This window comes from Cupressus sempervirens, chromosome 2 (assembly GCF_028749045.1).
Source record: "Cupressus sempervirens isolate cs-2001-9-10 chromosome 2, ASM2874904v1, whole genome shotgun sequence".
Taxonomy (NCBI): domain Eukaryota; kingdom Viridiplantae; phylum Streptophyta; class Pinopsida; order Cupressales; family Cupressaceae; genus Cupressus; species Cupressus sempervirens.
Genome location: NC_143119.1, coordinates 398,733,542 through 398,746,662, shown reverse-complemented (window position 1 = coordinate 398,746,662; position 13,121 = coordinate 398,733,542). Strand labels below are relative to the sequence as shown.

Genomic DNA, 13,121 nt, shown 5'->3' with positions numbered 1-13,121 from the left:
CAATGAAGTAGGTCAAAGAAAGTGATCTTCTTTGTTTGGAAAAAGGCCAGGAGGCAAGTCTTCTTTTCGTCCTATTACTTCTAAATCCTATTGGGAAAAAGGTAAGTTTCAAATTTTTATCCCGGACTCCATTGTAGATTATTCTCTCTCTACTATGGATTTAACCCTAGTTGGGAAATTCTTGGGGGCCCGACCGAATATTGAAACTTTAAGAAAAATGATTAGAAGGAAATGGACTCTTCATGGTCAAGTGGATATTGCTCTTATGGTGAAAGGGTTTCTCTCCTTTTTATTTACTTGTAAGGAAGATCTGAATATGGTCTTATATGGTGGACCTTGGTTATTTGGGAATAGTACCTTAACAATTAAAAAATGGGAACCAAATATGGATCTATCAAATGCTCTTTTCCTAACTACTCTGGTGTGGGTAAGACTCCCGATGTTCAGCCCGTGGGTGAATAGGAAAGAAAACATAATACTTAATGCAAAATACTATTCATTATCAAATGCTTTTCGTACACAACAATGATATTTCATACAATGATAATGATAAATGATGCCAAACCACAAAAGTGTTCACGACATTTATAATGTCCAAAATGGTGCCAATGAAACGACACAACTGTCGCCGCACTAGTAACTGTCTAACTACCCTTGTTGCTCAACAACACCATCCCCCCCAAAAAAGAAAAGTCGTCTCCTGGCGACTTCAGAAACTAACAAAATTAGGAGACAACAACATACAACATAGAACTAATATAGACTAGGGAGGAGGTTGCGTCCCTGAAGACTATCGGCGTAGCTTGTACACTTGATCCATGCGGATGCGTAAATCCTTCTTAGTTCATGTATTAACCTCCATTGCCTCCTTTAGAAGAAGTGTTGTGTCCATGGCTTGGGCCTTAACTATTTGTAATTCTTGCTCGGCCGCCTGTAGTCTTTGTTCAATCGTCTCCTTGTCTCACAAAAGTGTTGTGCGTTCGGCTGCCCACACTGCCTGCTAGCTAACCAACTCAACAACTAACTTCTCTCTAGTCTCCCTCTCAATCGTCATAGATCTCTCAACTGTGATCTTCTCTGATGCCCTGTCCACCTCTGCACGCCTATGAGCATAGTAGACGCTTTTATATAACCCCACTATCTCATTGCCAGCTTCTCCATCGGAGTGTTGCACAGTCCCAATTTAGGCTCTATAGCCCAATCAGCCAACATCTCCGACGTCTATACTGCTAGCCATCCCTTGGCCACAAAGCAGGAGTGAAAATGCTTAGGACAAACTCCTTGAATATAAGCTCGGATCAAATGTAACTCCCTCCTACGAGTCAAACTTGGCATGCAACGATGTGTCCTTTCTCCATCACAACTTGCATAGCCTGACCCATAATCCTCTTTTCCTACATCATTAAGAGTCCACTCCCTGTCGGTATCCATCCCTACCTCTCCTGCGGTAGCCACGTCCACATCCGGTGCCACCTCCTCTCCGGGCGCATCTTCAGACTATGGTACTCCCACCCCTTCTGGCTCTAATATGGCAATTGCTCCTATGGATACCTCTCCATGCCTCGGTGACTAAATGGAAGGACTGATCTCTGCAGGAATGAGTCGGAACTGCTATCGTAGGAATGCACTGGCTCTATCCATCACCTCAATCTTCTCGGGCTGTGCTACCTATGTCTGCTCAATGCTCTCATCTAGCTATGCTGGCTGTATCGGCGGAACTGGCTGGGTTGGCTGGGCCTCGGCCAACAAGGAGGAAGATATGGTGACCACAGCATCAGAGTCAATCACGTCTAATCGAACCTGAGGTTCGGGCTCTGGTGCTTGCATCTCTACCATCTTTGCAGTTGGCGTTGTAGGTGCAATTGAATTTGGTGAAATACTCTGTGGAGTCATAACATCTATCATGGTTGTCGATGGAGTCATGATAACCGGTGCATGTCTCTGGCCAAACGGAGGGATGAGCGAGGTGGTGGCTATCAAGTGTGTCGAAGTTGGCAATTGGGGTGGGGTGAAGAATGTGTACCCACAGACCGCCTCATTGTTGCCAACTTCTGTCGAGGTACTCTTTTCCTCAGAATCGGCCCCACTGCTCTGTGGTTTCCTCTCTTCCGCTGTCTATGTCCCCGTATGCCTCCAATCCCTGCAATACTTTCTTTTGCCTAGTCGCAGTTCTGCCCATGTCTAAATGTCCCCGGTAGAATATTGGGGGTTCTCCTGGGGCCAACTTCCCCCTCGACAGAACTTCAAAATCGTCAGTTGGAACTTGATGAAGGGCTGCCTCCAAAAACAATGCGGCATAAAAAATGTCTAGTGCTAGAGTATCATGAACTCCATCTTGTCGGCAAAGACTGTTGCCCAATCATACACGGTACCATTCATGATGTCGTTCATGAATGTAATTTGCGGCAAGGCTATATTTGAGGCCCGACTTGCCCCCGTCAACCTGCTTTTAATTACATCCATGATACATCTCTAGTGGCCCTCCCAAATAAAATCTCTCCATAGTCTTTGGCTCTTGGCACCCTTCACCACTGACTCCATTTCCTCTGGTGTGAGGTCGTAGCCCACTAATTTCATCCAATACTCCTTATGTTCTTGTGACAACTTGCGATTCTTGGTCTCCACTTTCCAACCTCCTTGGCCTGGAATGCCAAAAACCCCTATTGAAATCTCGCAGTTTAAAAGAGATTGTCATACGATGCTTCTTGTAAACAAAAGTACTTGTTCTGCTATTCTTGTTTGTATGATTCTATCATAATTCTTAAGACTGATTCAAACAACCGAATGGAAAATACCAAAAGTTGTATTGCCCAATGTACTTGTGCTCGTATCAGAATTTGTTTGATCAAGTCTATATCTACAGTCTCTTGCCACCATTTACGGCACTCACTGCCATTCAGCCCTTCAAACTGAACTGTAAGGTGTGACAGGTCAGCCTTCACCTTCTGCTTCTTACTGCTGGATGTTGTTGGCCCTGCAACTCGGACTCCAAAAGCCAACACTCTCACATTCTTTTCCATATTTGCCTTCAACTGATTTTTCCACTGCTTTCTTTTTCCTACGAACTCCATAATAACGGTCTCTTGCTTTGTCTTTTAATGTAACCAAAAGAAACGGTTAGGGTTTGTTTCTCTCTTTTTTGTCTTCCGCGGGAGTGCTTCTCCGATGGCAATGGTTCCCACGTTGAATGCCTTCGCTATCCTCTACTTCCCTGCGGATATTCTTTTCTTCCCGCAGATGATATGCTTGCAATATGGTTCCTTTCCCCCAGAACGTAGCTTCTTCCTTTTCTCCTTCAGCACTTATTCTTCTTATGACTTCCTCCTGTCGATGTCCTTTCCTTATACCGACCCAATGCTGCTACCACGAACTGCCTTTCTCTCTTCGGCGTAAACTTCTTTGTTCCTCTTGTGGTTGGCTTACTTGTGCAAATTAACCTTAGCAATTAAAAAAACTCTCCATGGCATGTATTTAAGAAGCTCTCATGCGGCTACGATTTCTTTTTGTTTTTTCCCTCGGCTGATTTTCCCGCGGAGTATTTTAAACTTTACGCCCAAGCGTTTCCGCGGCCAAGTGTTCGCGGGACATAAGTGTCCACGGCCATGTGTCCATGGGACACCTGGTATCGTCCGCAGCCACGAGTCCACAGAATTCTCTTTCTTTCTTTTTTTTGTTTTTTGTAATTTTTTTAAATATATAGATATATATTTTTTTTAATTTTAATTTTTAATTTTTAATTAATTAATTAATTCATTTATTTTTTTAATTTTTTAATTTTAAAAAAATTTCTAATCACCTAAGTCCGAATTGGCAATTATTTCTTACTTCGCTTCCTTGTCACTTCTGATAAATTTTTAACTTCGATCCATTGATAGCCTTAGGAATTTCGTGCCTGTCTAAGGTCCACAGTTTTATGGATCCATTGTCGCCAACTTCTCTCACCCTATATGGTCCAAGCCATTTAACCTTGAATTTTCCTGGTTTTATCTCATTGCGGCCGTTGTATCAAAGCACGAGTTGGCCTGGTTCAAACCTCGTCCTTTTCAAATGTTTGTCGTGCCACACATTTTGGTCGGTCTGCGTCGCTTTTGTTGCCCATTGCGCTATTAATTTGCGTTCATCCAGTTTGTTCAATTGGTAGAGGCATTCTCGTAAACTCTCCATATCTCCCAATCTATTGTCAATTGCAATTCGCAGGCTTGGGACCATAAATTTGGCTGATACCACAGCTTATTGGCCAAACATCAACTGGAATGGCGTTTGTCCCGTTGTGACTTTGAATGTAGTACGGAAGGCCCATAGTGCCGAAGGTAACTACTCCCAGTCTGCCTATTCGATGCCAGATGATTTGTATATGATGGCCACCAGAATTTTATGTGGCCTCCGCTTGGCCATTGGCTCGTGGATATTAGGGATTAAACGAATGAAAGATTTTGAATTCTGTTGTCAATAATCTGATCACGTGGTTGACAAAGTGACCTCTGTCACTTGTCAACTAAATAGGTATACCATACCGTGTGATGATTTGTTCATACAAGAACTTGGCCGTATTGATTGCAGAATCATCGGGTAGTGCCTGTGCCTCTACCCACTTTGTTAAATACTCTGTGGTTACCACTATGTATTGGCAGCGTCGGGCCCTACTCACCTTCAGTGCACTGACGAAGTCTAGTCCCCATCGTTCAAACAACTCCTGGGCGTGGGACGAGTTTAATGGCATGAAGTCTCTCTTGAGTGGTTTGCCGGCTCTCTGGCATGTATCGTAGCTCAACACCCATTCTTGTGCATCGTTGTAAAGTGTGGGCCACCATAACCTGGCAAGCAAAACCTTCCGTGCTGTTGTGTCGAGTCCCATGTGGCCACCTACTAGACCTTCCTTTGCTTCCCTTAGAACGCTTTGCACTTCTTCCTCCATTACACATCGCCATAGTACTTGATTAGGACCCATATAGAGAAGACCATTTATTAGTTGAAAAGTACGGCTTCTTAAAACTAGCTTTCATCTTTCGCTTGGCGGCATCTCTGTCGGAAACTGAGATGTTGATAGATACTCCCCTATAGACTTGTACCATTTCGGAAGAATGACGATTCTGAATAAGTGTGCATCCAGAAAATCATTGACCCCTTCCAGTGGCTTCCTAGACTTGATTCAGGAGAGCTGGTCGGCAATGACATGACTCTTGCCAGGTCGCACAATAATGGTGAAGGTAAATTCCCGTAGTAGCAACAACCATCTGTTAATTCTGCCTTGGATGATTGGTTTGTTCACCAGGTACATCAACGCTTGGTGATCCACGTAAAAGGTAAATGGCATGGCCAATAGATAATGTCTAAACTTTTGTACCGAGTACACCATCCCAAGAGCTTCCCTTTCAGTGGTGCTATAATTCCTCTCTACTTTTGATAGCAGCCAGCTTGCAAAATACACTGGGTGATCGAGACCATGATCCCCAGTCTGTGCCAATGTTGCACCTATGGCGAAGTTTGATGCGTCCACGTGGACGTGGAACTCCCTGTCCCAGTTTGGATACGCCAATATGGGCACTCCCAACATCTCCTACTCAGAAGTCCAGATGTATGGTTCTCCTTTTCGTGCCAACTTGTCCAGGGGCAGAGCAATTTTGGCATAGTTCTTTATAAACCATCTATAATACCCAATGTGCCTTGAAAGGAGGTTACTCCAGATATCTCCATCAGGGCTTCCATTTCTACTATCACCCTTACTTTATTGGGGTCAATTTTCAATCCAGTCTTGCAAACGATGTGCCTAAGTAGTTTTCCCTAAGAAACCATGAAACGACATTTCTTTGGATTCAATGCTAGCCTCGCCTGTTGACACCTCTCCTTACATTCCTGAAGTGCCTTCAAGTGGTTGTCTTGTCCACTGAAAATGGACCAATCATCCAAAAATGCGCAGAAGTTGCCTACCGACATTTTGTCAAATATGTGCAAAATGATCATTTGGAACATGGCAGGTGCATTACACAATCCAAAAGGCATTCGGTTGTACACGTACACTCCATCCTTCACCACAAAAGTAGTTTTCAGTTTGTCTTCCTCAGCGATGGAGATCTGGTTATAGCCAGAGAATCCATCCATGAAGGAGTACATCTCGTGTCCGGCCACTTCTTCCAGAATCGTGTCGGTGAACGAAATTGGGAAGGGATCTTTTATTGTGACTACATTGAGGCACCAGAAGTCCACACATATCTGGATTTGGATTCCGTCCTTCTTCATCGATATCACGATTGGTGACACCCACTTGCTTGTTTGAACTTCGAATATTATGTCGGCTTCTAGCATTCGTTGAATTTCCTCATCTATGCGGGCTGCATAGTTTTTGTTCATTTTGTACGGGCGCTTCCGTACAGGTATGGCTCTAGGTACCAATTGTATGTGGTGACACACAGCTCCAGTAGGACTCCTTTTAAATCCTTGTAAGTCCATGCAAATACATCTTTGTACTCCAAAAATATTTTGAATGCTGCGGCCTTCAGTACTGGGTTCTAGTCGTCTCCCGCAAGTATGTTCCTCGAATTTTCTGCATCTCTGAGATTATAACCTGGACAACTCTTTGTATCTTATCTCTTTTCCTTCAAAGCAATGGGCAGGACTCTCATTGATCTTCGCATTTCCTTCTCTGTATTCCACGAACTGTGGTGGGAATACCTCCTCATCTTTGGTTCCTCAACGCCAAGCATGTATGTATGGAAGAGTTCATAATCTTCCATCTGTCAATGGAAAAGTCCATTCAGTGAACTTGTCTCGTCCTTTGAACACTCCTCTAGCTCTAAAACGCCTTTGTCGTTCGGATCCATTCTTCCCTCATCTGTCCAGTGCTCTCCGTCTGACTTGGACTCCAACGACTATGCCATCTCTTCACTTACCACTTGAGTTCGGAGATCAATCGCAAACTTCCACCCTCCATTTTCGATTGACAGGATATTCTTCTTCCAATTGTGATTTACTTTCGCGACCACCAGCCATCCTCTACCAAGAACAGCGTTATATCCCTTTTTCTTCAAGGGGATTACTACGAAATCCAACACAAATGGCTGCATCTTGATAGTTACTTGTTGAGCCACTAAGGTCCCTAGGGGTTTTATCCCTTGCTGGTGTAACAACCAGTTTTCCCGGGTCTAAAATAACATTTAACATACTCAAAGGAAAGAATAGAGTTATAGCTTCATTTTGTAAGAAGACAGTTACATTATTCATGTTCATGTGAATAAGATTTACCATTAAAATCAGTTAAACAAAATTTCTTAACTAAATACTTGAAATACCATTAAATGAAATTACCTCAGAAATTGAAATCACATACCTCGGAAAACTGAGTCTTAAAAATCAACTAAGGATGCTTCTACAACCACCCAAATTAGTCCACAAATACACTATAACAATTTCACAAGTCGACTATCATCTAAAAACCCTTATCTCAAAAGCATATGATGATTACAACTAAATACCGCTATAATTTAAATTAGGGCATCACATATCATTTTACCAATTAGGGCATCAATTACCATCAGTTCATTTAGGGCTCCTGATACAGCTTTACCACTTAGGGCTTCTGCAACCATGGATTCAATTTAGGGCTTCTACGACAACAGATTCAATTAGGGCTTCCATTACCACCGTATCATTTAAGGTTCCAGCTATCATACAATTAATTAGGGCTTCGAATTTCTTTTTCTTCCGATTACTTATCTGTGACAGTAACTCAAGATTAGAATTATACTTATATTCGATATTCATATAAATGAAAAATAATTCACGATTCTATAACTTGTAACTAGGTGTAAAATAACAGTAACAACAAACTAAATTTAATCTTACCTCCTCATATATGCAAATGATAATACCTATTTCCGATAATAGTTGAATGCATAGCTTATCTCTGTCTGACGCATATCTGACATCTTGAGAGAGGTGAAACATTGTCAGGGGTTTAACCACCCAACCTCGGACCAAATCTTTTCCCCACACAATCTCTAACAAGAAAGGCCCTCCCTACTCGGAATTGATACGGAACATCTTACCATCCACTGAACTTCAAGATATAAACACGCCATACGACTTGGCAGCAAGAGATCATCATAATAGGAATATGCATGAGCTATTAATTAATTCATATTAAATGATAAATGTTGAAATGTCATAACTGATACTGGTTCATATTAATGATGATTCCTTTCTCACACCTTGTCACCCATCTTCTCGGCTACACTGTCAGGTGAGTCCCAAGTATCTGGAATTCTTAGAACAGATGGCTTTAACATTTATTCAAGAAGATTACATACAATTTTTATTTCACATTCTGTAACTATATTCTTTAAAGATCTCAAAATTGACAACATTCCAACTAAGTGAATCATGCAAAAGCTATAGAAATGTTTTACGTATCACTATATGAATACTGATGTCAACCTCTTCACCTCCTCACCCTATTTAGGCCTCCAAGCCGGTGATTCCTAGGTGTATTCAAATTAAAGATCACAAAGATATTTTACAACTTTTTCACCACATACTGGCATCTCCGCCTGGTGAATTACTTGGTGTTTGGTTTTATGGTAATATTTTCATCTTTGCATGGCATGAAAGAATGTATAACTTCCTAAACTAAATTTAATTGCTCACAGCTTTCATTGCATTTCAATCTCTTGTATGCATGGTTTGATACACTCTTAAGAATTAAGATACATCTATGATAAAGAACAGTTTCCATTATCTAGAAATCTATTACTGTTCAATATGATTTAATCTGTGATTATATTAATTCTAGAACGTTGGATTTTTTTTATGATTTCTTATTCATTCCAGATTGAGTATAAATGGAAGAATTTAGATTCTAAACTTCAAAGCTTTTCCATTCATCATTTGAGTTAGTTTATGGTTAAAGGGACAATCAACATTATGAACAAATTTGGATGTTTATATAAATAAGAGAAAACGTCAGACTTATATGCATAACCATCAAGGAAAACAAACAATTGATTCTACTAAGTAGACGACAATCTTTACCAGGATTATGACAAACTTATGTATTTAATATTTGTTACCTTATCTCAAGGAAACATCAACTTGAAAAGGAAAAAGACGACATTCTTTACACTTGATTCATTGCCTTGTTACTGACGGCTTAAGGTACGAACCTGGAATCCAAAAGTAATAAAAAAGAAGACAAAATAAAAGTTTACTGGTTGCCTTTGATATTTCCACATGACTCTACCCGAAAGTTTGGAAAAGAACCTTGCATCTGGAGATAATCCGCCAACCGACACTGAGACCTGCAGATTTTGATAGGACTTAGATGCAGCACAATATGAAGTCAAGACGATTTGCAATTCTAAAAAGGATCTCCTAAGCAAGGTATTTGATTACCAAAAAGGGTATGGATGCCATGGAAAAAGAATGGATGCCGACAGACTAATAAATAAAATAAACCTGTCTTTACATCTTCCTATAGCTACAGTTACAAGATTCATTTCGAATTCCCAAGAAGTCTAAATGAATTTAAAAAACATAAATACTATTAAACATACCAACAATAATCGGTTAAAAGCAAGAATAATAAAAGGAAGAAAATAGAATTGGAAGATTAAAGTTTGAAGATTATAATAAGTTAATAATACAATTATTATAATTCAAACATTATTATAATGTACAACTATTAAATCATTAAATAATAATGGTGCCACATCGTTTGATTATATTTAAATGAACATTTATAAACAATTATTAAAAATACTACGACAAAAGATAATTTAAAATCTTTTAAGATTCGTTTTATATTTTATCCTAATTATTTTAATTAAATTATTAAATAACTCATGCAAGTTCCGTAGATGTATTCTGGCTAGGTCTTTTACCCGTCTGCCCAGTGATGGTGATGCCCTGCCTAATTCTTTTCTGACAATGCTTTCACCCCTTCGACAAGCTCCCTACAAAGAATTTCTCTGTAATTAAATTATAAATTATAAATAATGATATCGATTAACCTGTCATCTTAATTCCATGAATTTGCGATTAACGATTAACTAGCATGTCATCTTCACTTGAAATCATAATGACTAACTATCTTACCATTTCGCCAGATTATATCAAATTAAATTGCCAACTGACTTCATGTGAACCTCGACGCCTATATTTCAAACTAGGTCAAAAATTGGGATGTAACATACGATTCCCCTTGAGGGTCATCGTCCTCAATGAACTGGAAATTGCAACAAACATTATAAAGGAGTATTTTAAAATTGGAATGTAAAGTACCATTCCCCTTGTGGTTCATCATCCTTGATGACCTCTGCAGTTTAGACACTAAAAGAATATTCCACATACAAGATATATATATAACATTGTGATATCATTTCTTTTCTCAATTGGGTTAGAATGAAAATCATAATCGAAACTCAAGATCCATGTTTACTTTAAAATTTCTAGGAAGATACTTACATGGTAATACAAATTTTATCACGTACTCACCTGAGTTCTCTTTACCTTGTGATTTTTTTTAGCATCTTTTGAGTTGATTCTATTTCATGCTCCTGTCATACTCATGCAGGCACTCACCATATCATTAGTTCAATTTCATTATGATATCTTTATTTAAGAAAATTTTTAGGGTTCAATGACTGAAAGTAAGATAAGCATTCAAAATTGAAGTTCTTCAACCAGCAAGTTCTAGATCATAACTTGATCATAATTTAAATCACTCATACGTACCATTTGGCATATGGCCCTCATTAATGGATAGATCATCCTTGCAAACTTACAGATTACCTGTAGTAGGTTAGTGAATCCATGTTTTTCCTTTGTAACCTTGGCCTTCAAGCCCAATATTTCATTAGAAAAATCATTTCATGATAGGATATCTCCAAAAAAATATACAACAGCTCAATAAGTAAAGTTAACATCGCATGTGTATTATACATGTATAACAATGTGTCAAAGGATAAAAACATGATATACTATGCAAGATCATCAAATCAAGATCATAAGCATCTGAAACAATTCATAAAATTCTCATGAGTATTCTCATCATTCATCTGTAAATATTTGGTAATTCATCTTTCCCATTTCTGGGATTCAGGCTTCCATGTCCATTTCATCAAAAGTTTACATCTGTAAACAAGCACTGATAGTTCCAGCTCCTTACTGGAGCACATAATGATTTTGTCATTCAATCATCATCAGAAGAGATCATGGTTCACAGTTTTGTTTTCATTCAGTTCAAGTTCAAATAGGTAACAATTTATTTTTGACATAAATTTGGGTCAACAAACCCGCTCATGATGAATTTAGATAACATTTTATCAAGATTATAAACTGTGTTTGGATTGCGCAAGTCTAGGCATCAAACCCTTTTTAATCTTCTCATTCTTGACAAAGAATGGCCCTCCCACCAGGGATAAGGCATATGTAACATTTTGGTCCTGCCATCTGAGTAATCAGGTGGGTTGAAGTCCCAATAGTTATTCGACAAAATAACTAAAGCGTCTGGACAATCAACAAGATCAATTGTTACGGCAAATTTGCCTAATTCCACCCTGGCCAAGGATTTCAAAATTTGGGTCATCAAACCCGATCTCCACCACTCAGCTTGCCAATCCTTTTATCTTTTTAATTAGATTTCGACTCTATGATATCATAGTTTATACATTTGTCCATTTCATAACATTTCAGCCTTCTTGGCTATTCTGAATGATTTTCCAGTGTATCTTTCCAGTTTTTGATTGCAATATCTGGACATGCAAAAATAAATCTTTTTCAACATTTATGTTTTCAGTTTCTTAGAAATAGTGTTGGACCCAAGGTTTCAGCGTTGAACCCAGTGCTCTGATACCATATGTAACAACCAATTTTTCCGAGTCTAAAATAACATTTAACATACTTGAAGGAAAGAATACAGTTATAGCTTTGTTTCATAGGAAGACAGTTATATCATTCATGTTCATGTGAATAAGATTTACTATTAAAATTAGTTAAACAAAATTTCTTAACTAAATACTTGAAATACCATTAAATGAAATTACCTTAGAAATTGAAATCACATACCTCGGAAAACTAAGTTTGAAAAATCAACTAAGGATGCTTCTGCAACCACCCAGATTAGTCCACAAATACACTATAACAATTTCACAAGTCGACTATCATCTAAAAACCACTATCTCAAAAACATATGATGATTACAACTAAATACCGCTATAATTTAAATTAGGACATCACATATCATTTTACCAATTAGGGCATCAATTACCATCAGTTCATTTAGGGCTCCTAATACAACTTTACCACTTAGGGCTTCCGCAACCACGGATTCAATTTAGGGCTTCCACGACGATGGATTCAATTACGGCTTCCATTACCACTGTATCATTTAAGGTTCCAGCTGTAGTACAATTAATTAGGGCTTCGGATTTCTTTTCATTCCGATTACTTATTTGTGATAGTAACTCAAGATTAGAATTATACTAATATTCAATATTCATATAAATGAAAAATAATTCACAATTCTATAACTTGTATCTAGGTGTAAAATAACGGTAACAACAAACATACTCAATTTAATCTTACCTCCTCATATATGCAAATGATAATCCCTGTTTTCGATAACAGTTGAATGCATAGCTTCTCTGTCTGACACATATCCGACATCTTGAGAGAGGTGAAACATTGTCAGGGGCTTAACCACCAACCTCGGACCAAATCTTTTCCCTACACAATCTCTAACGAGAAAGGCCCTCCCTACCCGGGATTGACAGGGAACATCTTATCATCCATTGAACTTCAAGATATAAACACGCCATACGACTTGGCAGTAGGAGATCATCATAACAGGAATATGCATGAGCTATTAATTAATTCATATTAAATGATAAATATTGAAATGTCATCACTGAGATTGGTTCATATTAATGATGATTCCTTTCTCACACCTTGTCACCCATCTCGGCTACACAGCCGGGTGAGTCCCAAGTATTCGGAATTCTCAGAACAGATGGCTTTAACATTTATTCAAGAAGATTACACACAATTGTTATTTCACATTCTGTAACTATATTCTTTAAAGATCTCAAAATTGACATTCTAAGTGAATCATGCAAAAGCTATAGAAATGT

The 13,121-nt window shown here is 38.8% G+C and overlaps 1 protein-coding gene across 1 annotated transcript in view; it reads left to right on the top strand.

Moving 5' to 3' along the window:
• Positions 1–13,121, top strand: part of LOC149572820 (universal stress protein A-like protein) — a 70,546-nt gene that overhangs the window by 38,980 nt on the left and 18,445 nt on the right. The gene's annotated exons all lie outside the window — the stretch shown is intronic.